Below are 22,286 nucleotides of genomic sequence, written 5' to 3' on the forward strand. Positions count from 1 at the left end.
CATGGGGACGACTGAGTAACATCACTGGCTGGTGAATAAACAGGCAGGTTCCCTGACCAGTGACTGAGACAAAGACAACCATAGAAATCCCAGCTGGGGGTGGACAAGGAAATGCCTCCTTGGGAGAAGACGGGGTGGCGGTAAAGGCCCTGGCAAGGTTGGGGAGCTGATTGGGGGCACCCAGACAGGAAGGGGTGTCTGTTGCTCGGGGGGACACAGACAGGAAGGGGTGTCTGTTGCTCGGGGGGATACAGACAGGAAGGGGTGTCTGTTGCTCTGGGGGACATAGACAGGAAGGGGTATCTGTTCCTCCTCGGCAATTTTCTTTCCCAAAGCTCCTCCCAGGTCATCCTTCCTGAGGATGAGAGGCAGGTCCCCACTCTCTTGGTGGGTCAGAGCACCTGGAATGGGGCTTGTCCCCTCCCAGACCCCCGGCCCCTAGAAGCCACACAGTGAGGGTGGAGGGTAGGTGGCCGGCTGGCAGGGTAAGTGGTGCAGGGAGTCTGTGAACACAGGTCTGCGGAGAGGCCATAGCACGAGGCTGTGCCAGGACCCTCCGGGGGCCCTGCCAGCCAGATGGCTCTCCATTTGTGTCTCTGGTTGATTTGTTCCAGGGGTTTGCGGGGGGCATGTCCCTTAGCAGGTACATCCGTGGGGCTGCCCAGCCTCTGCACCTTGCCCTGAGCCCCCCATCCTCCAGAACTCCTGGTCTGCTGCTGCTCATCCCTCATAGGCCTCAGGGTCCCTTGGACAGGCTCCCAACATGCTCACCCAGATGGCTGGGGGTGACTTTCAGGAATGACCACCTCATGCAGCGTGGACAAGTGTGCCCTACAGAGACCTGACCATTTGTTCACTTGGCGAGGTCAGGGACTATGTCCAGTTCATCATGTCACCCTCAGAGACCCCACCCTCGGGACCCTCCCAGACACCCATGTGTTGGCCTCCCAGCCCTGATCCCAACACTGCTGAGGCCACACTTCACATCCTCTGTTCCCAGAGCTGCCTCCCAGCCGGCTGCCAGGCAGCAGATCCTTTCTTGCGTCTGTGGACCCCAGGCCTGGCACGCATCACCTGCACAAGTGTCCCGGGTCCCGGGAAGAGAGGGGGCACTACGGCCCAGCGTGGCATCCCCGTCTCATGTCTAATCCCAGCAGCAGCTCAGCAGATGCTGGGCTCCAACAAACCTGAGGTTTCTGGGGCCACGGGGCCAGCACGCCCATTGGAGCAGACACACCCAGTGGCTGTAGGAGCCCAGCTACTCCACCCTCCTCCTTCTATCAGTTCGGCTGAGAGGCCGCAGTTGCTGCTGCTGCTGGTTTTTATTCGTTTGTTTTTCTTTTAAATAGTAATGGGGTTTATTAGCTCTTGGAATAACGGTCTGCAGGTAGGGTGGGCTTTAGGCAGGACTTAACCAGGATGCTGGCTCTGAGACTGGTCTTGGTTCTTCCTTTGTGACATACTGGCTTCATCTCCGGGCTGCTTGACCTTCCATTGGTTCTTGGAGCAGAAGTCAGGAGTCTCTCTGTCCCCCATCACTGGCAGGGTTGCTGACGGGGTAGGAAGGAGGAGTGGGACTCCCAGGTGAGAGAGGGCCCAGAGCCTCATCTGCCCGGCTCATTCTAGAACTCAGAAAGTTTCTACCAAGATAGGCAGCCCTAACCTGGCAGTGGGGTTGGCCTTGGTCGTGGTGAGATCAAGGCTTGGTTTTTACGGGCAGGCCTCCTAAGCAATGACTGAGTGTCACTGTGTGTTCCGCCAGGCAGGTGCTGCTGCTCTCCATCCCTGCATGGACAACGGACATGGCAAACCATTAACACTGCTCTCCTTGGAGGCTGTCTAGGGAGATCCAGACATCTTGGGAGAGACTCATGGGCAGGCTCTGCGGGAGGCCCCTGGGGCAGGCATCGGGGCTCTGGTCCTCCTTACTTTGGCTGGGTGGGCCCGAGCTCTCCTGTCTCCCCAGGCCTCCTTTCCTCCATGGGGTACTACTGGGCTCTGGGTGGGCAGGTGGGGGCTGCTGCAAGCAGTGCCCTCTGTTCCCTCCAAAGGGGAGGCATGTGACCTGCCAGACCCTCCTGGAAGCTGCCTCTTCTCAGGGTGGTGTGCTCAGCCCCCACCTCCCGAAGGTCGGTGACGCTGGGCCTGCTGTTTCAGACCAGAGCAGGCGGTGCCACCGAAAGGGTGTTGCGCGAGGTAGGCCGGGGACGAGGCTTCCTGGGCCGCAGTGCCATCCCGGCGACCTTGGCGAGGGGATGGGAAGGGGTTGTCCGCACAGCCATTTCCAGGCGCCCGCGACGGCAGTTAAGGGAGTGTCCCAGGCGTCGGTCCCAGCAGCCAGACCTCGCTCGCCTTTGCTCACTCATGGAGAGCCCTCAGCCGCCTCCCACCGCCGCTCCTGAATGCGCCTCACACATCCTGATTTGAAAGCATCCATAGGGCCGCCGCCTCCCACCTCCCGAGGAATCCGCCGCGCTGGGCCCGCAGGGAGGCAGGCTGGACGGCCCGGGCGCCTCCCCATTGGTTGGCCCGGTCGGGCTCGACTCCCTCGCGCGGCTGCCGGCCACAGGCTCACCTCCCTTCCCGCCGCCGCGCCCGGGGAGAGGAAGCGAGGTGGCCTTTACCCCCGCGCAGGCCGGCCAGGAATGCGGGGCCGCGCTTCCCACTCCACCCGCCCGAGGGCTGAGGACGCGGAGGCGAGAAGCGACGCACAGGGTCCGGGCGCCCAGTGGTGGAGACGCGTCCCGGGCCGCTCGGGTCGGGGCTGCACACGGGGCTGGGGCGAGGCCCGGGCCGCTGGTTCCCTTCCCCTCCCGGAGCCCTTCGTCCCCGTGAGGCAGACGACACGACGGGAGGGACCCACGCGCTGCCGCCGGTGTCCCTAGTCAGCCAAAAGCGAGCCCCACTGGCGGGCACCCCCACGACGCCCGTGCCCGAGGTGCGCTGATCTCCCGGTGCGCCGAGGCCCCCGAGGTTGGGCGCGCGCGGTGCCCAGGCCCTTCCGGACCCCGCGCCCCGGGCAGCCTTCCTTGGGGGCGCCTTTTCCGCACCGCAAGCGGCCCGCGGAGATGCCCGGCTGGGCTGAGGGAGTCGCCAAGTTTGCGAGACGCGCGCAGCGCAACGGTGCGTCGGGCGCGGGGACGGCCCGTGACCCGGGCACCCGCGCGCCCCCGAGGAACCTGCGCGTGGGCAGGGCCCGGTGCGCGGCCCGGGAAGGGATTGGGTGCCCTCGCCGGGGTCGCCGCTCCCGTGGGATGGTTTCCAGGCTGCTCCGCGCCCGCGGGGCAAGGGCGCAGCCGGGACCAGGGGGACCCCCGCGCCGCGCCGCCCCAGCCCCCCGCCAGCCCAGGGGAGGGGGCTTCCCACAATGCCCAGCGAGCTCCAGCCCGCACTTCCGCTGTCCGGCCGCCCGCGGGGGGGAGAACGGACCCCCGGCGCGGCCCCCTGCGACCCCGCGGCGCGGCGCCCGGGGCCGAGCGAGGGGCGGGGCCGGCGGCCGGGCCGGCGTGGGCGGGGCCCGGGGCGGTGGCCGCGGCCGGGGCGCGGCGCGGGCCAATCAGCGGCGGCCGGGCGCGCGCCGGGGGGCGGGGTCAGGGTCCGCGGGCGGGGCGCGCGCGCGCGCGGGCGGCGGGGGCCGCGGGGTTGGAGCGGGCGCGGGGGCGCGCGCCGGCCTGACGGACCGACGGACGGACTGACGGACCGAGCAGCCCCGGCGAGCGCGCAGCTCGGACCCGCCCGGACGCAGCGCCCGCCCGGCGGCGGCGGCGATCACCGGCGCCGGCCCGGCGGCCGCGGCGCCCGCCCTCGTCCGCGCCCCATGGGGTCACAGGTAAGCGGCGCCGGCTCATTGTCCGCGCGGCCGGGCGGGCGCATCGCGGCGGGGGCCGGGCGGGGAGCCGGGAGCAGGGAGCCGGGGCTGCTGCGAGCCCGGGCGCGCCCCCGCCGCCGGCCGCCCCGCCACGCCCCGCCCCGCGGGGGCGCCCTCCCGGGGCCATCGGCGCGCCCGGCTGCGGCGCGGGCTCCGGGGGCGGCGGCGGAGACCCCGGCCCGGCCCCCGCGGGTACCCCCCAGGCTGGCGGCGCGGGGCGGGGCGCGCGGGGGCGGCGCGGGTTCCTCGCGGGGCTGCGCGCGGAGGCGGCGGGGCTGCCCCGGCCCCTCGGCCTCCGGCACCTCCCGCTGCCGCCGCGCTCCCTCCCCGGCACCTCCGAGAGGGGAATTTTCCAGCTGGTAATTTCTGCTGCGTCAACGCCTGGCCCCGAGGCAGCCCGGGGGCGTCCTGGCGCCCCCCGCCCGCGCCCCCAGCCGGCGCAGCCCAGCCGCACCCGGAGCCGCCCGCGCCGAGTTTGCCAAGAGTCGGAACTGCGGGAGGTGGGCGCGGGCGGGTCCCGGCGTCCTGGGGCCGGGGGTCATTGTCTCCCCGGACGCCGGGCGCCGGCCTGGTCTCCATGTTAATCGCCGGCCGAACCGGGGCGCAGGGGCCTCGGGGCGGGGCGGTGAGGGGCGCGGAGGGCGCGGGGCGCGCGGGGCGGACGGGGCGCGCGGAGGGAGCGGGGTCCGCAGCGAGCCGCGTCTTTGTTTCTCTGTAAATAGACATGTCAGTTTCGCGGGGGAGCGCGAGCCGGTGTCTGACAACTCAATCCCGAAGGCAAACGGGGAATTCTCTGCGCCAGAGGGAGGGCTCCGGCTAGTTGGGGTTCCCCTGGCCCCACTGACAGATTCACTGTTCGTAGGTTTAACTAAGCGCACACAATAGGGCTGGATCGAGGAGCCAGGGTACAGACCAGATGGGGCGAAGAACAGATATTTTCTGACAGCGAAGAAATATAAACAAAAGAAAGTTTGACTGAGATTCGCAGCGAATTTCCTCTCGCTTTCCGTGCTGCAATCTCAGCGATGCATTTGGAGTGGATTACGGTGGCAAGACTGTGATCAGCATTGTTTAAAGAAATGCTAATTAGAAACGTGTTTAGCGCACGGCCTGGGCGCAGACACCTGTGCGCCGCGAACTCACGGGCATTTTAATTGTATCGATTGTAGAATCTTTCTTATTGGCTCTATTATCAGAGCTAACTTCCCGTTTGGGTAACAGACTGGATACATCTCTGCTGCTGGCACTCACGCTGCCTCTGCAAGGCACTATTTCACTCTACAAGAGTGGAAAATAGTTTGTTCATCAAAAGGAAATGTATAGAAGGGTTTTTTCACATGAATAATGAAGCCAGCCACGGTATTTATCAGAGTAGAACCTTTCTGCTCGGTGCGTTTTACGTGTTTCCAACTGACACGTTTGGGCACCTCAGCCTGGTTACTACTGCAGAAAGGACTGAGGAGTGGGGGGAGTACTTGGGCACAAGTTACTGCAAATTCAGATGGGAACTTACACACCGTGCCCCCCAAAAAGCTAGACATCTTCAACTCCGTAACTGAAGGAAGAGGGGTGGGGAGTTACTGTCGGATTTCTCCTTGGCGAGGGGGGGCGGGGGGGTGGAATGCACTCACTTTGCGGTGTTCAGAAATCCAAAATTCCACCTTGCCTTCAGGCCAGCCTGGGGACAAGCATTTAATTAAGCCTCTCACTGACAGCATTATCCTGAACGTGAGTTTCTTTTTGCTTAGATGAGGCGATTTCTGTTCGGGTTTAGCTGTTTCGTGTGAAGATGAGTCATTCTGTGCTCAGACCTGAGCTCCACTCCTGTTTCCGATGTTAGGGTTGGGTGGACTGTTACCAGGTCAGTTCCGCCAGGGCCAGGCTGACCCAGTGCCCTGCGCTCTCCGTCCCTTCCCAGCGCCTGGTGGTCACAGAGGTCAGGAGGTAACCACTGTGAACGGTGAAACTGCTCCAAGGATTTAGAGAAAATGCTGTGGAGGGTACACAGTTGTTGTCAGACGTGTTTACAAACACTGAATTAAATTTTAGCAGAGTGAACTTTCCAACACTGCCTTGACGTGGGGTTTTTAAATTAAGGGAAATTGGGCCACTCTGTCCCTGTGGCCTGTGTTTCTGGGACAGCGGTGCAGCTCCAGTGCTGTGTTCTCCATCAGAGGTCTTAGCCTGGCCTCTCAGAGCCCAGGAGACCCACTTCGTGCACGGTGCCTAGACGGCATCACAGCCCGAGAACTGGAACTAGTTCCTCCCATTGCCGTGACTGGTGCCCAGGTGCCCGCTCCAGTGCTGAGTTAAAGTGAGAGGAAAGGTCTGGAAGCCATTGCCCCTTCCCATCCCCACACCCAGTGTTGCGGTGTCTGCCATGTTACGTTCCCTCTCCCGGGGACTTCATGTTCTTGCCCAAGTATCATTCTTGTAAAAATTCAGGCTGCTGCTTCTCCCTGGACTTTGCGGATTTTACCTGGAAGTCTCATGAGTGACCTTGAGTGATGGCTGATACTTACCTCCACTGGTTTTTCTAGCAGATTTAAAAAAAAAAAAAAAAAATTATCCTTTGAATCTGTCCCCTCCCCTGGGGGAAAAATTCATCTTGTTGCTGCTAAGTTTGCTTGAATGGCCTGACTCCTAAGAATAAATGTTTGATTAAAAATCTCTATTAAGGCCACAGACTTATTCAGAGCTTTGAGATGTGGCTGTCTTATCCTGACTATGGTCCTCCTGCCCTCTGCCATGGCTCCGGCATGGCTGTGAACTTTTGCAGTGCTGGGGTCTTAGGCCATGGGGTCTGTGGGAGGGATTTTCCTGCTTTTCTACTGTTATCACTTAAACACTTTGAGTGCCTCACATAGACAGACCCAGGCTTGGTGTTCTGGTTTGCTGGTGATGACAAAGGGTTCCAATGGTGTTGTTTATAGATGGAAAAGAGAAAGGATGTTTTTTAACTAAAAGTGGTTCTGAGGCTGGACGTGGTGGCTCACGCCTGTAATCCCAGTGCTTTGGGAGGCTGAGGCGGGCGGGTCGCTTGAGGCCAGGAGTTTGAGGCCGTAATGAACTATGATTGTGCCACTGGACTCCAGCCTGGGCAACAGAGCAAGACCTTGTCTCTAAAACAATAAAATTAAGTAATAAAAAAACAAATAAACATTGTCCTGTTAAAACATAAAAACAAGTGAAACCAGTGAAATTTGACCTAAGTATGATTTATGCAAAGTTTTCTGTTGAACAGTTGAATAGTTCTGTTGCATAGTTGAGTATCAGCAGTGTCATTTTACTCTAATTTACAATTTGAAATTATTAAATGCTTCTAAACATCTGGATTAAAAATTTGCTACCACAGGCCGGGCGCGGTGGCTCATGCCTGTAATCCCAGCACTTTGGGAGGCCGAGGCGGGCGGATCACGAGGTCTGGAGATCGAGACCATCCTGGCTAACGTGATGAAACCCCGTCTCTACTAAAAAAGTAAAAAAATTAGCTGGGCGTGGTGGTGGGCGCCTGTAGTCCCAGCTACTTGGGAGGCTGAGGCAGGAGAATGGTGCGAACCCAGGAGGTGGAGCTTGCAGTGAGCTGAGATTGCACCACTACACTCCAGCCTGGGCGACAGAGCAAGACTCCGTCTAAAAAAAAAAAAAAAAATTTGTTACCATAGGTATTTTAGAATAGAAAGTTGAGAAACATTAGTGTATTTTTCAAAAGCATTTGCAGATCTTTTGTGTTTTGACAGATGTGCTTTTGAGTCTTACTGGAGACACGTGGGGTTTCGTTTTCATGACAGCTCTTTGGTGTTACTGAGGGCCTTCCATGGACCAGACTTTGGGCCAGGTTGGTAACAAAGTTCCCACAGAGATGGGTTGAGGGCACACAGAAACCACTGATGTGGCCCAGTGTGGTGGCAGAGGCTGGTAAGAAACGGCCCAAGGCTGGGAGGAGGGTTCCTAGACTGCTGTGGGGAGTGGCACCGGAGCCCAAAGGTGACTCGAGGGAAGGGGGTCCACTTGGAGATCCGCCCCCACGGTTCCAGAGCTGGCAGCCGTGCAGTCCTGGTGGAGCGAGTCATATTCCAACCCCTGCTTCTCGGAGAGCGGATTGCTGGCCGGAGGGCAGGGCCACCGTAGGAGGCAGCTTTTGGGAGCTGGTCAGCTGTGGGGGTAGGCATGAGGAGCGGTTGAGTTTCACGTTGTACCTTCTGAAGACTTGGTTCAGCACACACAGTGCCTTCCCAAGGACACTCGCTGTCTTTTTGGAAAAGTCACCCGTGAACTTTTTTTTTTTTCTTTTTTTGAGATGGAATCTCGCTGTGTCGCCCAGGCTGGAGTGCAGTGGTGCGATCTCGGCTCATTGCAAGCTCCGCCTCCTGGGTTCACGCCATTCTCCTGCCTCAGCCTCCCGAGTAGCTGGGACTACAGCCGCCAGCCACCACGCCCGGCTAACTTTTTGTATTTTTTTCTAGTAGAGATGGGGTTTCACCGTGTTAGCCAGGATGGTCTCTATCTCCGGACCTTGTGATCTGCCTGCCTCAGCCTCCCAACGTGCTGGGATTACAGGCGTGAGCCACCACGCCCAGCCGAAGCATTTCTTGTTTGGCCCTGTCATTGCCCGCCCACGTGTCGCCCTCGGGCTCCTCTTGGTTTCTCTTTGAGCATCTCTGACTTACTAGCGCCTCAGTCCTTCTTAGTTTCCCCCAAAATGGAAAAGAGCCACATATGTGTGTGAACAATCACACACACACAGTTTCGAAAAATGTTTTCATTTTTCTGAAAGTCAGGCAGCATTGCTACTTGCGCGGGACATACAGATACTTTTTTGTTTGTAAAACATTTTCGTTTATAAAAATGCATCACATAGCCGGGCGCGGTGGCTCAAGCCTGTAATCCCAGCACTTTGGGAGGCCGAGGCGGGTGGATCACGAGGTCAGGAGATCGAGACTATCCTGGCTAACAAGGTGAAACCCCGTCTCTACTAAAAACACAAAAAACTAGCCGGGCGTGGTGGCGGGCGCCTGTAGTCTCAGCTACTTGGGAGGCTGAGGCGGGAGAATGGCGTGAACCCGGGAGGCGGAGCTTGCAGTGAGCCGAGATCACGCCACTGCACTCTAGCCTGGGAGACACAGCGAGACTCCGTCTCAAAAAAAAAAAAAAAAAAATGCATCACATCGTCTCTTCCTTCCAAACACTCTGAAGAAAATGAAGAAAATGAAGCCTCTTGCACAGAAAGTCTTCCCGTACTCTGGCATATTGCTGCACACGAGGCCTGCGTAGGTGCTCCTCTGTGGAGATGTGGAGAAGGGCACCACTGTGCCTTGGGCTACGTGCAGAGGGTTTAGGAACTCCAGGTGTTAACAGCTGCCTTTGGGAGAGGTGGACACACCTGGCCCACGTGGCCCATGTTACTCTGGGCAAGTCTTCTTAGTGTGGGTCACCTGCCGGACGGACGGAGGCTTTGCATATCTGCTGGGGCATGGGGAGCAAAACTATGGCTCTGAATTGGGCAACAGAAGAACTCGGCCCAGGCTAAGCGTTACCTGTCTGCAGTGTTGATTCACTGCTTTCCTAACTGACTTCCCTGAGAGAATCCCACAAAAAGTCACAGAGATTAATTAGGAGCTTCTGAGTTATGAAGAAACTCGAAGGCCTGGTTGTTGATTTCTGGGTTGTAGAGGGGCACATCCAGACACACAGGCTTTCTAGAAACATACTCATAATCCACTCAGTGGCCATAGCCAGCTGCTTGGCAGAGGCTGAGAAGTGGAGCAAGGCCGTTCTGGTTGGAGGAACAGCGAGTGCAGGGACAGAACCAGAAAACAGAATTGTTGACACAAAGCGCCCAGGGCTGTTTGTGCAGAGTGGGGACAACTGGCCCTGGGAAGGGGGGCAGGGAGGCGTTCAATGGTAGTGAGATGGTGGGTGGGAGGAAGGGTTTTTTTTTGTTTTTTTTGTTTTTTTTTTGAGATGGAGTCTTGTTCTGTCCCCCAGGCTGGAGTACAGTGACTAGATCTCGGCTCACTGCAACCTCCGCCTCCCAGGTTCAAGAGAATCTCCTGCCTCAGCCTCCCTAGAAGCTGGGATTATGGGCACCTGCCACCATGCCCAGCTAATTTTTGTATTTTTAGTAGAGACGGGTTTCATCATGTTGGCCAGGCTGGTCTTGCCTGACCTCAAGTGATCCCCCTGTCTCGGCCTCCCACAGTGCCAGGATTACAGGTGTGAGCCACCGCACCCAGCCAGGAGGGTGAGATGGGGGTGCAGTGATGGGAAGATGGGGGAGAGAGGGTTGGATGATAGTGAGATGGGGGTGCAGCGATTGAAACATCACCTCTTGGAGCACCCAGAAGAACGGGGTGGGGGAAGGTGGTAAGTGTTCCTTGGCCACATGAAATTTTGAGTGGGATTAGAACCACTGAGTTGTCCCACAGACCCTGAGCTCAGGGAAAAGGGCATGATTCAGGGCCTGTGTGGCAACCACCAAGTAAGTTTATCTGACACTTGCTAAATGAGCTTTAAAGACAATATGGTCTGTAGTCTTTCTTGTCTCGGTGTGGCCCTAGTTGAAAAAAGTGGGTATCTCTTTCCATCCCATTTAAATTACTGAATCTGGTGAATGGCAATATCCTTTTATTTGGCAAGTTCAAAGCCAGCTTAGGCATTTTCGAAAGAAATAGATTATCTGGCTCCGTTAGGGGCAGAGAACACATTGGCTGAAGAAGGCTCTTGTTTGTCCAGGTCCAGCCCCATTTCTTCCTCCTCCGATTTCAGGGTGGAATCTGCAGACCCACAATACTCAGGATCTCCCATGCTTCAGGGAGACCGGCCTGGTTCAGTTGCAGATCAGAGGCACTGAACCTCTAAGGTGGTCCTGATGCTTAGGTGGGACATGTCTGCTTGTTACCCATTCAAGGAAACAGAGCACTTTGGCTTGTGACCCTGCTCTGAGCCTCTGGTCTCTAAAGAAGCCTTGAGTTGGCCTGGTGCAGTGGCTGAGCCTGTGATCCCAACACCACGGTGACTCAACCTGTCATCCCAGCACCGCAGTGGCTCAGCCTGTCATCCCAGCACCATGATGGCTCACGCCTGTCATCCCAACACTGCGGTGGCTCACACCTGTCATCCCAGCACTCAGGGAGGCTGAGGCGGGAGGATCACGAGGTCAAGAGTTTGAGACCATCCTGGCTAGTATAGCGAAAGCCTGTCTATACTAAAAATACAAAAAGTTAGCTGGGCATGGTGGTGGGTGCCTGTAGTCCTAGCTACTTGGGAGGCTGAGGCAGGAGAATGGCGTGAATCTGGGAGGCGGAGCTTGCAGTGAGCCGAAATCACACCACTGCACTCCAGCCTGGGCGACAGAGCAAGACTCTGTCTTAAAAAAAAGAAGTCTTGAGTCGCCTACAGCCTCCTCTCCGCACTCAAAATTTCCACTTCTCAAATGTAATCTGGTCATTTACGTTAGTCCTGTGGGGAGCCCATTCCACGGTTTACATCTCCTTTTACAAACAGAAAATGGAGCCGTCCCAGAGCGCGCGCGCGCGCGCGCGCGCGCACACACACACACACACACACACACACACACTCACACGCGCGCGGTTCCTAGAGGACAAAGGTCAGGATAGGAACCAGGACGGAGGAAAAGGAACTGGAAGATAGCACAATGAGAAAACTTGTTCTGGGAAGTGTGTGGTCAGGGATGCAGTGTGATGTGACAGTGGATATTGTCTTTTTTTCTGGTCTGAATTTAATTTTTTTTTTTGAGAAGGGGTCTCACTCTGTTACCCAGGCTGGAGTGCAGTGGCACAATCATGGCTCACTGTAGCCTTGACCTGGGCTCAAACGATCCTGCCACCTCTGCCTCCTGAGTACCTGGGACTACAAGCACGCACCACCACACCTGGCTAAGTGATTTTTGTGCCTCAGCCTCCTGAGTAGCTAGGATTATAGGTGTGTGCCACCACACTCTGCTAATTTTTGTATTTTTTTTAGTAGAGACCAGGTTTTGCCATGTTGCCCACTCTGGTCTTGAACTCCTAAGCGCAAGTGCACCCTCATCTGCTCACCTCGAATCCCCAAAGTACCGCGATGACAGGCGTGAGCCACTGTGCCTGGCCTTTTGTTCCCATTTTTATTTTTATTTCACTTACTTATTTTTTGAGATGGAGCCTCACTCTGTCGCTCAGGCTGGAGTGCAGTGGTGCAGTCTCGACTCACTGCAACTTTCTCTCGGGTTCAAGTGATTCTCTTGCTGCCTCAGCCTCCCGAGTAACTGGGATCACAGGTGCACGCCACCACACCCAGCTGATTTTTTTTTTTTTTGTAAGTTTTAGTAGAGACAGGGTTTGTCCATGTTGCCTACGCTGGTCTTGAATAGTAGAGATGGGTTTGTCCATGTTGCCCAGGCTGGTCTTGAACTCCTGAGCTTAAATGGTCCACCTGCCTCAGCCCAAAGTGCTGGGGTGACAGGCGTGTGCCACTGCGCCCAACCTTTTGTTTCCACTTTAAAAACATGTTTTGTACTGACAGGGTCTCACTGTGTTGCCCAGGCTGGTCTCAAACTCCTGGACTCAAGCATTCATCGTGCCTCACCCTCCCAAAGTGCTGGGATGATAGGTGTGAGCCATAGCACGCCTGGCCCGTGGTCTGGAATTCCGAGACTCACCATAGGCTCCACTAGCACTCTCTTGTGTTTTTGTGCTCACCGCGTTGGCCGTGTCCCGCGCTCGCCGTGTGGTCGGTGCTGTTCCTGTTTCTCCTAACAGCAGCCGTTCACTGATGGTGCATCTTCCTGTGGACATGTCTTCAAACTCAAGCGTGGGAGGGTGAGGAAGCTGTCAGTCTGGTGTAGGACTGAGCCCAGCCTTGGCCAATCACAGAACCCGTTGTACTGAAATGGAACAGGCCTCCTGTGCTCCTCTGTTGGGGCCTAGAGCCCCTCAGTCCCAGGGCTGGGTTTTGCATGCATGTACACGTGTCAGCTATAGGGAGAGCACCCCAGGCTTTTCTCACGGGGGGCCCGTGTCACACACAGAAGTGCCCATCTCCCCCATGGGTGTGCTGCTGGGTTAATTCAGGGCGCTTGAACTCAGGAAGGCTGGACATGTGCCCCGTCATTTATTCCTGGTTCTCCCAGCCACCTCCAGTCCTCTGACACTGTGAGTGCAGCTTTGCTGGCTGGCGTTGCAAGTGTGTTTCGATTTTCTGCCTGTTTCAGGAGTGTATCAGTTCCAGTTTCGCTTGATCAGGGCTGTGTTCATGTTTCTAAAATGTTAACGGTAAGAACTCACTATTGAGTAAAAGCACAGATGGTAATTTTTCCTGCAAAAAGCTTCTTAGATAGAGGAAGTTAAAGGTGTAAGTTCTCGCAGTGTGCTGAGTGACTGGCTGGTTTTCCTGGTGAGTAAGTGCTTGGGGCAGGCTGTGGGACAGCCTTGCGCTCTGAGAATTGTTAGTGATATCACAAAGGTTTTTTTTTTTTTTTTTTTTTTTTTTTGAGACGGAGTCTTGCTCTGTCACCCAGGCTGGAGTGCAGTGGCCGGATCTCAGCTCACTGCAAGCTCCGCCTCCCGGGTTCACGCCATTCTCCTGCCTCAGCCTCCCGAGTAGCTGGGACTACAGGCGCCCGCCACCTCGCCCGGCTAAGTTTTTGTATTTTTAGTAGAGACGGGGTTTCACTGTGTTAGCCAGGATGGTCTCGATCTCCTGACCTCGTGATCCGCCCGTCTCGGCCTCCCAAAGTGCTGGGATTACAGGCTTGAGCCACCGTGCCCGGCCCTACAAAGGTTTTTATTTCTGAAGGGAAACTAAGGGAGTCAGGATATTTAAAACTGCCTCGGTGCTTCCTAAACAGTGGCTGTTGTTTTTGTCCAAAGTGAATGAAACATTTCAGGTTAATGTCACTCTGTACTTTAAGTATTTCTGGTTAGCATCACATTATTAAAAGCGAGCCTGGCCCAGGCATGGTGGCTCACGCCTGCAATCCCAGCACTTTGGGAGGCCGAGGCGGGTGGATCACCTGAGGTCAGGAGTTCGAGACTAGCCTGGCCGACATGGTGAAACCCCATTTCTACTAAAAATACAAAAAAAAACCCAAAAATTAGCTGGGTGTGGTGGCACACACCTGTAATCCCAGCTACTCAGGAGGCTGAGGCAGGAGAATCACTTGAACTTGGGAGGCGGAGGTTGCAGTGAGCCGAGATCACGCCATTGCACTCCAGCCTGGGTGACAAGAGGGAAACTCTGTTTCAGAAAAAAAAAAAAAAAAAAAGCAGGTGGATCGTTTGAGCCCAGGAGTTTAAGGCCATCCTGGGCAACACAGCAAGACCTTTTCTAAAATGAAAAATAATAACAGTAATATAATGGCCAGGCACAGTGACTCAGGCCTGTAATCCCAGCACTTTGGGAGGCCGAGGTGGGTGGATCACCTGAGGTCAGGAGTTTGAGACCAGCTTGGCCAACATAGTGAAGCCCCATCTCTACTTAAAAATAATAATAATAATAATAATAAAAGGCCGGGCACAGTGGCTCACGCCTGTAATACTTAGGGAGGCTGAGGTGGATCACGAGGTCAAGAGATTGAGATCATCCTGGCCAACATGGTGAAACCCATCTCTACTAAAAATACAAAAATTAGCTGGGCGTGGTGGCGCGTGCCTGTAATCACAGCTATTTGGCAGGCTGAGGCAGGAGAATATCTTGAACCCGGGAGGCGGAGGCTGCAGTAAGCCAAGATCGCACCATTGCACTCCAGCCTGGGGGACAAGAGCAAAACTCCATCTAAAAAAAAAAAAAAAAAAATTAGCCATGCATGGTGGCAGACACCTATAGTCCCAGCTATTTGGGAGGCTCAGGCAGCAGGCAGGAGAATTGCTTGAACCGGGGAAGCAGAGGTTGCAGTGAGCCAAGATCGTGCCATGGCACTCCAGCCTGGGCAACAGTGTGAGGCTCCATCTAAAAAAATAATAGGCCGGGCGCAGTGGCTCACGCCTGTAATCCTAGCACTTTGGGAGGCCCAGGTGGGCAGATCACCTGAGGTCGGGAGTTCGAGATCAGCCTGACCAACATGGCAAACCCCGTCTCTACCAAAAAATACAAAATTAGCTGGGCATGGTGGCGCATGCCTGTAATCCATCTACTAGGGAGGCTGAGGCAGGAGAATCGCTTGAACCCAGGAGGCAGAGATCGTGTGAGCCGAGATTGCACCACTGCACTCCAGCTTGGGCAACGAGCAAAACTCCGTCTCGAATAATAATAATAATATACTTCTTAAAAAGCGTGCCTGTTTACGTTGGCTAGGCACGGTGTCTCACGCCTGTAATCCTAGCACTTTGGTAGGCTGAGGCGGGCAGATCACAAGGTCAGGAGATTGAGACTATCCTGGCTAACACAGTGAAACTCCGTCTGTACTAAAAATACAAAAAAAAAACCAAAATTAGCTGGGTGTGGTGACGGGTGTCTGTAGTCCCAGCTACTCAGGAGGCTGAGGTGGGAGAGTGGCGTGAACCCGGCAGGCAGAGCTTGCAGTGAGCCAAGATTGCACCACTGCACTCCAGCTCTGGGCACTCCGTCTCAAAAAAAAAAAATTAAAAAAGGCCGGGCGCGGTGGCTCATGCCTGTAATCCCAGCACTTTGGGAAGCCGAGACAGGCGGATCACGAGGTCAGGAGATCGAGACCATCCTGGCTAACACGGTGAAACCCTGTCTCTACTAAAAATACAAAAAATTAGCCGGGCGTGGTGGTGGGCGCCTGTAGTTCCAGCTACTCGGGAGGCTGAGGCAGTGAACGGCGTGAACCCAGGAGGCAGAGCTTGCAGTGAGCCGAGATCGCACCACTGCACTCCAGCCTGGGTGACAGAGGGAGACTCCGTCTCAAAGGAAAAAAAAGTGTGCCTATTTACTATTTTTACGACTTTTGCTTTCTTTTCTTGGTTGTACGTTATACATTGGTAACATCATACATTGGGAGTTTGCATGTTTTTGCTTGAGGAAATGGTTATGTTTCGTTACCTATGGTGATATATGGAAACACATCTATAGTATTTTATTGCTTTTATTTTAGTTTGTATGTAGACTTGTTCTTTAACTTCAGAGTCTTTTGAAGAACTTTTCGGAAATCATTAGCAGACACCCTCTGCTGGATGGTGAAATGCGTGTCCCAAGACTGACAAAGTGGCTGTCAGTGCTCCGAGCGTCCCAGTTGCTTTTCTTACTTGTTGGCTGAGTGAGGCAGGGAGTTACGAGGTGGCACTCACTCTGATACCCCATTTAGTTAAAGCCATTTTCACGGCTGCTCACTGGATTTCACCAGAGGTTGCAGTAACATTCAGGGAGGCCGAGAAGTGGTCTTTTTAATCCGTTTGCCTCTGGTCTGGCCCCTGGGGCACTGTTGCTGTTTTTGCTTTCTTCAGTGTGGAAACTGCCAGAGACCTTGGGAGAAGGGAGGGTAGAAGGTCCCATCATCTGTGGGACCCTGTTTCTGTGTAAGGCCCTGTCGAGGGCCCATGGCAGAGCCCTCACAGGAAGCAGAGTTGTGATCATGTACGCCTCCAGATGAGCCTGAGACTCAGGGTCAGGAAGGGTGAGAGTGAGACACACACCTGCATCCTGGCGAGGGCTGGCTCATCTTCCTCGGGATGCGCTTCTGGGGGGAGCAAAGCCGGCAGGCAGCATCCATTAGCGTCTCGGGTGCTCTCTCTGTTTGCTTTGTATTGATAACAACCTCACTTTTTACTTCACCTGATTTTTGCCTTGTCTTAAGAAGGAAGTGTATCCAGGAAGTCATGAGTTGGTGTCTTAGTGATGCTCTGCTCTTGCTCTTTCTCTTAATCTTTCTCTCTTCTCTTTCTCTTTCTCTTTTTCTCTTTTGAGACAGTCTTGCTCTGTCACCCAGGCTAGAGTGCAGTGGCGTGATCTCGGCTCACTGCAACCACCGTCTCCCGGGTTCAAGCGATTCTCCTGCCTCAGCCTCTTGAGTAGCTGGGATTACAGGCGCACGTCACCATGCCCAGCCAATTTTTGTATTCTGTAGTTGTGACGGGGTTTCACCATGTTGGTCAGGCTGGTCTTGAACTCCTGACCTCGTGATCCGCCTGCCTCGGCCTCCCAAAGTGCAGGGATTATAGGCTTGAGCCACCATGCCCGGCCTTCTTTTTTTTTTTTTCTTTGAGATGGAGTTTCGCTCTTTCACCCAGGCTGGAGTGAAATCTCAGCTCACTGCAACCTCTGCCTTCCAGTTTTTTTTTTTTTTTTTCTTTTTTTGAGACGGAGTCTTGCTCTGTCGCCCAGTCTGGAGTGCAGTGGCCGGATCTCAGCTCACTGCAAGCTCCGCCTCCCGGGTTTACGCCATTCTCCTGGCTCAGCCTCCCGAGTAGCTGGGACTACAGGCACCTGCCACCGCGCCCGGCTAATTTTTTGTATTTTTTAGTAGAGACGGGGTTTCACCATGTTAGCCAGGATGGTCTCGATCCCCTGACCTCGTGATCCGCCCGTCTCGGCCTCCCAAAGTTCCGGGATTACAGGCTTGAGCCACCGCGCCCGGCCTGCCTTCCAGTTTTAAGCAATTCTCCTGCCTCAGCCTCCCCAGTAGCTGGGATTACAGGTGTCCACCACCACGCCTGGCTAATTTTTGTAGTTTGTTTTTAAATAGAGATGGGGTTTCACCATGTTGGCCAGCCTGGTCTCGAACTCCTGACCTTGTGATCTGCCCACCTCGGCCTTCTAAAGTGCTGGGATGACAGGCATGAGCCACTGTGCCTGGCCAGTGATGCTTTTCTTGACACGCTGATGTGAACACGTAACTATCAGGAGAGATGGTAAGTGCCCAGGCGTTGGCCGGAGCTGTGGCTGCTGTCACTGTAGAACACGCCATGGGGGTCTGGGCTGGTCTGGCCCACCCTCCCTCTGCAGAGCTGCCTGCGGGGCAGCCCTGCACTGCTCTCCTCCTTATGAAGACCCAGGGTTGGCCCTCCTTATGCATCCCAGCTGGAGGGGACCGTGGCTTGGATGCAGGGCTACACCGAGGGCTTCTGGGCTTTGCATCTGGTTTCCAGGTGGCTTTGCCACATGCTGTCCAGCAGGACTGTGGGAAGGGCGTGCCTCACCTGGCAGGGGCAGTGTGGATGGTGCCAGTTGCTCTCACCCCAGCACCCTTGTCCACCAAGGCCTCTACAAAGGGCCCCTTGCACTGCACCTCAAAACTACAGACTCAAAAGGCAGGGGCCCTGGCAGATGGGACCACGTGAATCCTGGGCAAAGACCCCCAGTGCCACCACTCAGAGCGTGGTGCCATGCAGTCTCTGTTGGTGAGCTTGCTGTTTGGGCGAATTCCTGGGGCTATGTCACACAGGACCATGGCCTGAGTGGCTGAAAACGGTAGAGCCATATTCTGACACACGGCTGGAGGCTGACGCCCAGCATCGGGGTGTGGACGGGGCCACCCTTCCTCCCAAGGCTCCAGGGCAAGGTCCTCCCGCCTCTTCAGCTGCAGGCGTTGACCACAGTCCCTGGTGCCTCTTGGCTTGTAGACGCCTCGCTCCAGCCTCTACCTCTGTCTTCACACAGTCTCCCCTGCGGGTGTCCAGGTTTCCTCTTCTTTCTTGTCCTTCTTCTATTTATTTATTTATTTATTTATTTTTTTGAGACAGAGTGTTTCACTCTGCCGCCCAGGCTGGAGTGTAGTGGCACCATCTCAGCTCACTGCAGCCTCCACCTCCCAGGTTTAAGCGATTCTCCCACCTCAGCCTTCCAAGTAGCTGGGATTACAGACGTATGCTACCACGCCTGACTAATTTTTGTATTTTTGGTAGATACAGGGTTTCACCATGTTGCCCAGGCTGGTCTCGAACTCCTGACCTCAGGTGATCTGACCGCCTCAGCCTCCCGAAGAGCTGGGATTACAAGCCTGAGCCACCATGCCCAGCCTCTTGTTCTTTTTCTTTTCTTTTTTTTTGAGACAGGATCTCACTCTGTGGGCCAGGGTGGAGTACAGTGGAACAAGCACGGCTCACTGTAGCCTCCTTCTCCCAGACTCAAGGATCCTCCCACCTCAGCCTCCCAAGTAGGTGGGACTACAAGCATGTACCATCACACCTGGCTAACTTTTTAACTTTTTGTAAGAGATAGGGTCTCCCTGTGTGGCCCGTGCTGGGCTCAAGTGATCCTCCTGCCTCTGCCTCCCCAAGAGCTGGGATTACAGGTGTGAGCCACTACATCTGGCCTTTCTCCTTTCCTTTTTTTTTTTTTTTTGGATCGAGTTTCGCTCTTGTTGCTCAGGCTGGAGTGCAGTGGTGCAATCTTGGCTCAACGCAACCTCCGCCTCCCAGGTTCAAGTGATTCTCCTGCCTCAGTAGCTGGGTTTACAGGCATGCGCCACCACGCCCGGCTAATTTTGCATTTTCAGTAGAGACGGGGTTTCTCCATGTTGGTCAGGCTGGTCTCGAACTCCTGACCTCAGATGATCTGCCCGCCTCGACCTTCCAAAGTGCTGGGATTATAGGCATGAGCCACCGCGCCCAGCCTGGCCTTTTCCTTTTAAGGAATCCGGTCCTATTGAGGGAGGGCCTGCCCTAATCCACTATGACCTCATCTTAATCTCATTATATTTGCAAAGACCCTATTTCCAAATAAGGTCACATTTGCAGGTTTAGGACTTCAGCAGACACATTTCAGCCCTTAACAGCACCAGAGCTTGGGCTTTCTTGATGCGTCTTCCACACATACTTCTCTACGGAGGCTTCTCCACGCGTCAGCAGCTGCCGCCTCTTGTGGCCACTGTATCCTTGACGCTGCTGTTATTTACAGCAGAGGTGGCAAGTAACCAGCATCACCAAAATGTTAACTAATGCATTCAGCCAGTGTGCACGCAGCCCTGGGCCTATGGCAGGTCGGGTTCCTGCCCTGGGTACACAGCAGCTTATGGAGTCCTTGCTTTGCTGGGTTATGCAGACGGGGGAGACGCTTTGAGTGTCTTGGGTTATGTGAGCCTTCCAGCCTGTGAGGAGAGACACGGGGGTGGGAGGGACTCATTTTGGGGTGAGCAGAGTTGGAGCCAAGAGGGGCATCTGAGTTATCGTGGCTGCTTGGGCCTCCCCATCCAAAGCAGGACTCGGGCCCTCCTCTGCGCACCCCCTTTGCCTTGCTCATTGGACCTGCACCCACTGCATCTGCACCCACTGCACCTGCACCCACTGCACCTGCACCCACTGTACCTGCATCCACTGCACCTGTGCCCACTGTCTCCACTGTACCCACTGCACCTGCACCTACAGTAACCACTGCACCTGCACCCACTGCACCTGCACCCACTGCACCTGCACCCACCTGCACCTGTGCCCACTGCACCTGCACCCACTGCACCTGCGCCCACTGAATCTACTGCACCTGCACTCGTGCCCACTGCACCTGTGCCTCCAGCTCTGACTTGGGCTCTCGGACTTTTGTGTTTTCTCAGCAGCTGGTGAGATCTGTGGCCCCTTTTCAGAATAGCGTGTTTTGTTTGTTTTGAGACAGGATCTTGCTCTGTCATCCAGGCTGGAGTGTAGTGGTGCGATCTTAGCTCACTGCAGCCTTGATGTCCTGGGCTCAAGCGATCCTCCTGCCTCAGCTTCCTGAGTAGCTGGGACCCCAGGCATGTGAGACCATGACCAGCTCACAAGAGCATTTTTAGTGCATCCAGTAAGATTCCTGGAAAATGAAGGGTAGCAACTACTGAAATATCATTGCTAAAATTCAGGAAAGTTTGGTTTGTGAGGTAGTAACATGTGGACTCTTAATTTAGCACATAACATTGTGAATGGTACGTCTGATATCCTAATTCCGAAGTAGGATGAGTGTCAAGAGCATTGTAAGTTGCCTGCGGTGGCCATGGTGCAATGTGGACATGGCTGTGTTTGTGGCTTGTCACCCACAGTCAGACTCCTGAGGCCCAGGCTTGCTGCACTCCTCTGGGAGGTCACCCCCAAATTAGGACCCTTGCCTGGGGGTGGGAGGAGGCAGGCTCCCCTTGTATAGGCAGGTCTTGGGCCTCCTGTTGAGGGACGGGGCTGCCTGTGGGTTTCCAGACCCCTAAATGAGGACCCTTGCCTGGGGGTGGGAGGAGACAGACTTCCCAGCAAAGGCAGGTCTTGGGCTTCCTGTTGAGGGGCGGGGCTGCCTCTGGATTTCCAGATGAGATTCTCTTTCACCCCATTTGCATCGCTGGATTATATGGTTTCTCAGTTTTGTAAAAGTTTTATTATTATTTTAAAACCTAATTATATTTTTAAAAACTTATTTTGGAACTTTTCAAACACACACAAAATTAGAGAGAACGTCCACATCGCCTGGCTGCGGGAACCCCCAGTTCTCTGCTCTTGTCTTACTCATATCTCCCACTCTCTCCCACTGTTTTTTCTTTTTTCTTTCTTTCTTTTTTTTTTTTTTTGAGAGGGATTCTCGCTCTGTCGCCTAGGCTGGAGTGCAGTGGCGTGATCTCGGCTCACTGCAAGCTCTGCCTCCTGGGTTCATGCCATTCTCCTGCCTCAGCCTCCCCAGTAGTTGGGACTACAGGCACCCGCCGCCACACCCGGCTAATTTTTTTGTATTTTTAGTAGAGACGGGTTTTCACGGTGTTAGCCAGGATGGTCTTGATCTTCTGACCCCGTGATCCGCCTGTCTCGGCCTCCCAAAGTGCTGGGATTACGGGTGTGAGCCACCGTGCCCGGCCCTTCCCACTGTTTTTTCTCTCAAGTATTTTAAAGCAAATCTCAGTTTTACCCTCAAGGGCTTCATTGTGTGTGGCTCACACACAGCTGGGCACCCCACAACACTTCCTCAGCGTCACGATGCTGGGCTGGGCTCAGTGTTCTTGACTGTGGCCTGCACATTTTCACTGTGGCTTTACTTGAATCACAGTTGGGATGAGGGCCACGCGCTGCACATGGGTGCTGATGTCCCTGAAATTGCATTTCTTCTCTTGGTTTCATGCTCCTTATTTGTGGAAGGATCGGTTGTTGGTTCTGTGACGTTTCCTAGCTGAAGGTCTGCAATTGAATTATTGGTTCTGTGACATTTCCTAGCTGATGGTCTGACTGGGTGCATCCTCGTGACCTTGAACTCCTGCCTGAGCCGACAGTAGAACCAGGTAGAGGCAGGAGGGCTGGGACTCGCCTGCGCAGGTCAGTGGCCGGGGAGCAGCTGCTCTGGTGTGGAGCCATAATGCTTACATTGGCATTTCCAATTTAATGTATTTTATTTATCTATTTATTCTGTATTTTGGGATGGAGTCTCGCTCTGTCACCAGGCTGGAATATAGTGGCACAGTGTTGGGTCACTACAACCTCTGCCTCCCGGGTTCAAGTGATTCTTCTGCCTCAGCCTCCCGAATAGTGGGGATTACAGGCTCCCACCACCACACCTGGCTAATTTTTGTATTTTTAGTAGAGAG

At 55.1% G+C, this 22,286-nt stretch overlaps 1 protein-coding gene across 5 annotated transcripts in view; it reads left to right on the plus strand.

The window, feature by feature from the left end:
• The first annotated feature begins 2,658 nt into the window (after positions 1-2,658).
• LOC105470472 (zinc finger and BTB domain containing 46) overlaps positions 2,659-22,286 on the plus strand; it is a 92,171-nt gene continuing 72,543 nt past the window's right edge. Inside the window, exon 1 of one of the 5 annotated variants that reach the window (XM_011722496.3) lies at positions 2,659-2,938. The gene's annotated coding sequence lies outside the window, so the exon portion shown is untranslated. Of the gene's footprint in view, positions 2,939-3,661; positions 3,830-4,205; positions 4,228-4,308; positions 4,369-7,522; positions 7,707-22,286 lie in introns of those variants that run through there. The other 4 variants (XM_071079027.1, XM_071079031.1, XM_011722497.2 and 1 more) reach the window with 4 other exon arrangements.

Source organism: Macaca nemestrina, chromosome 15, assembly GCF_043159975.1.
Source record: "Macaca nemestrina isolate mMacNem1 chromosome 15, mMacNem.hap1, whole genome shotgun sequence".
NCBI lineage: Eukaryota > Metazoa > Chordata > Mammalia > Primates > Cercopithecidae > Macaca > Macaca nemestrina.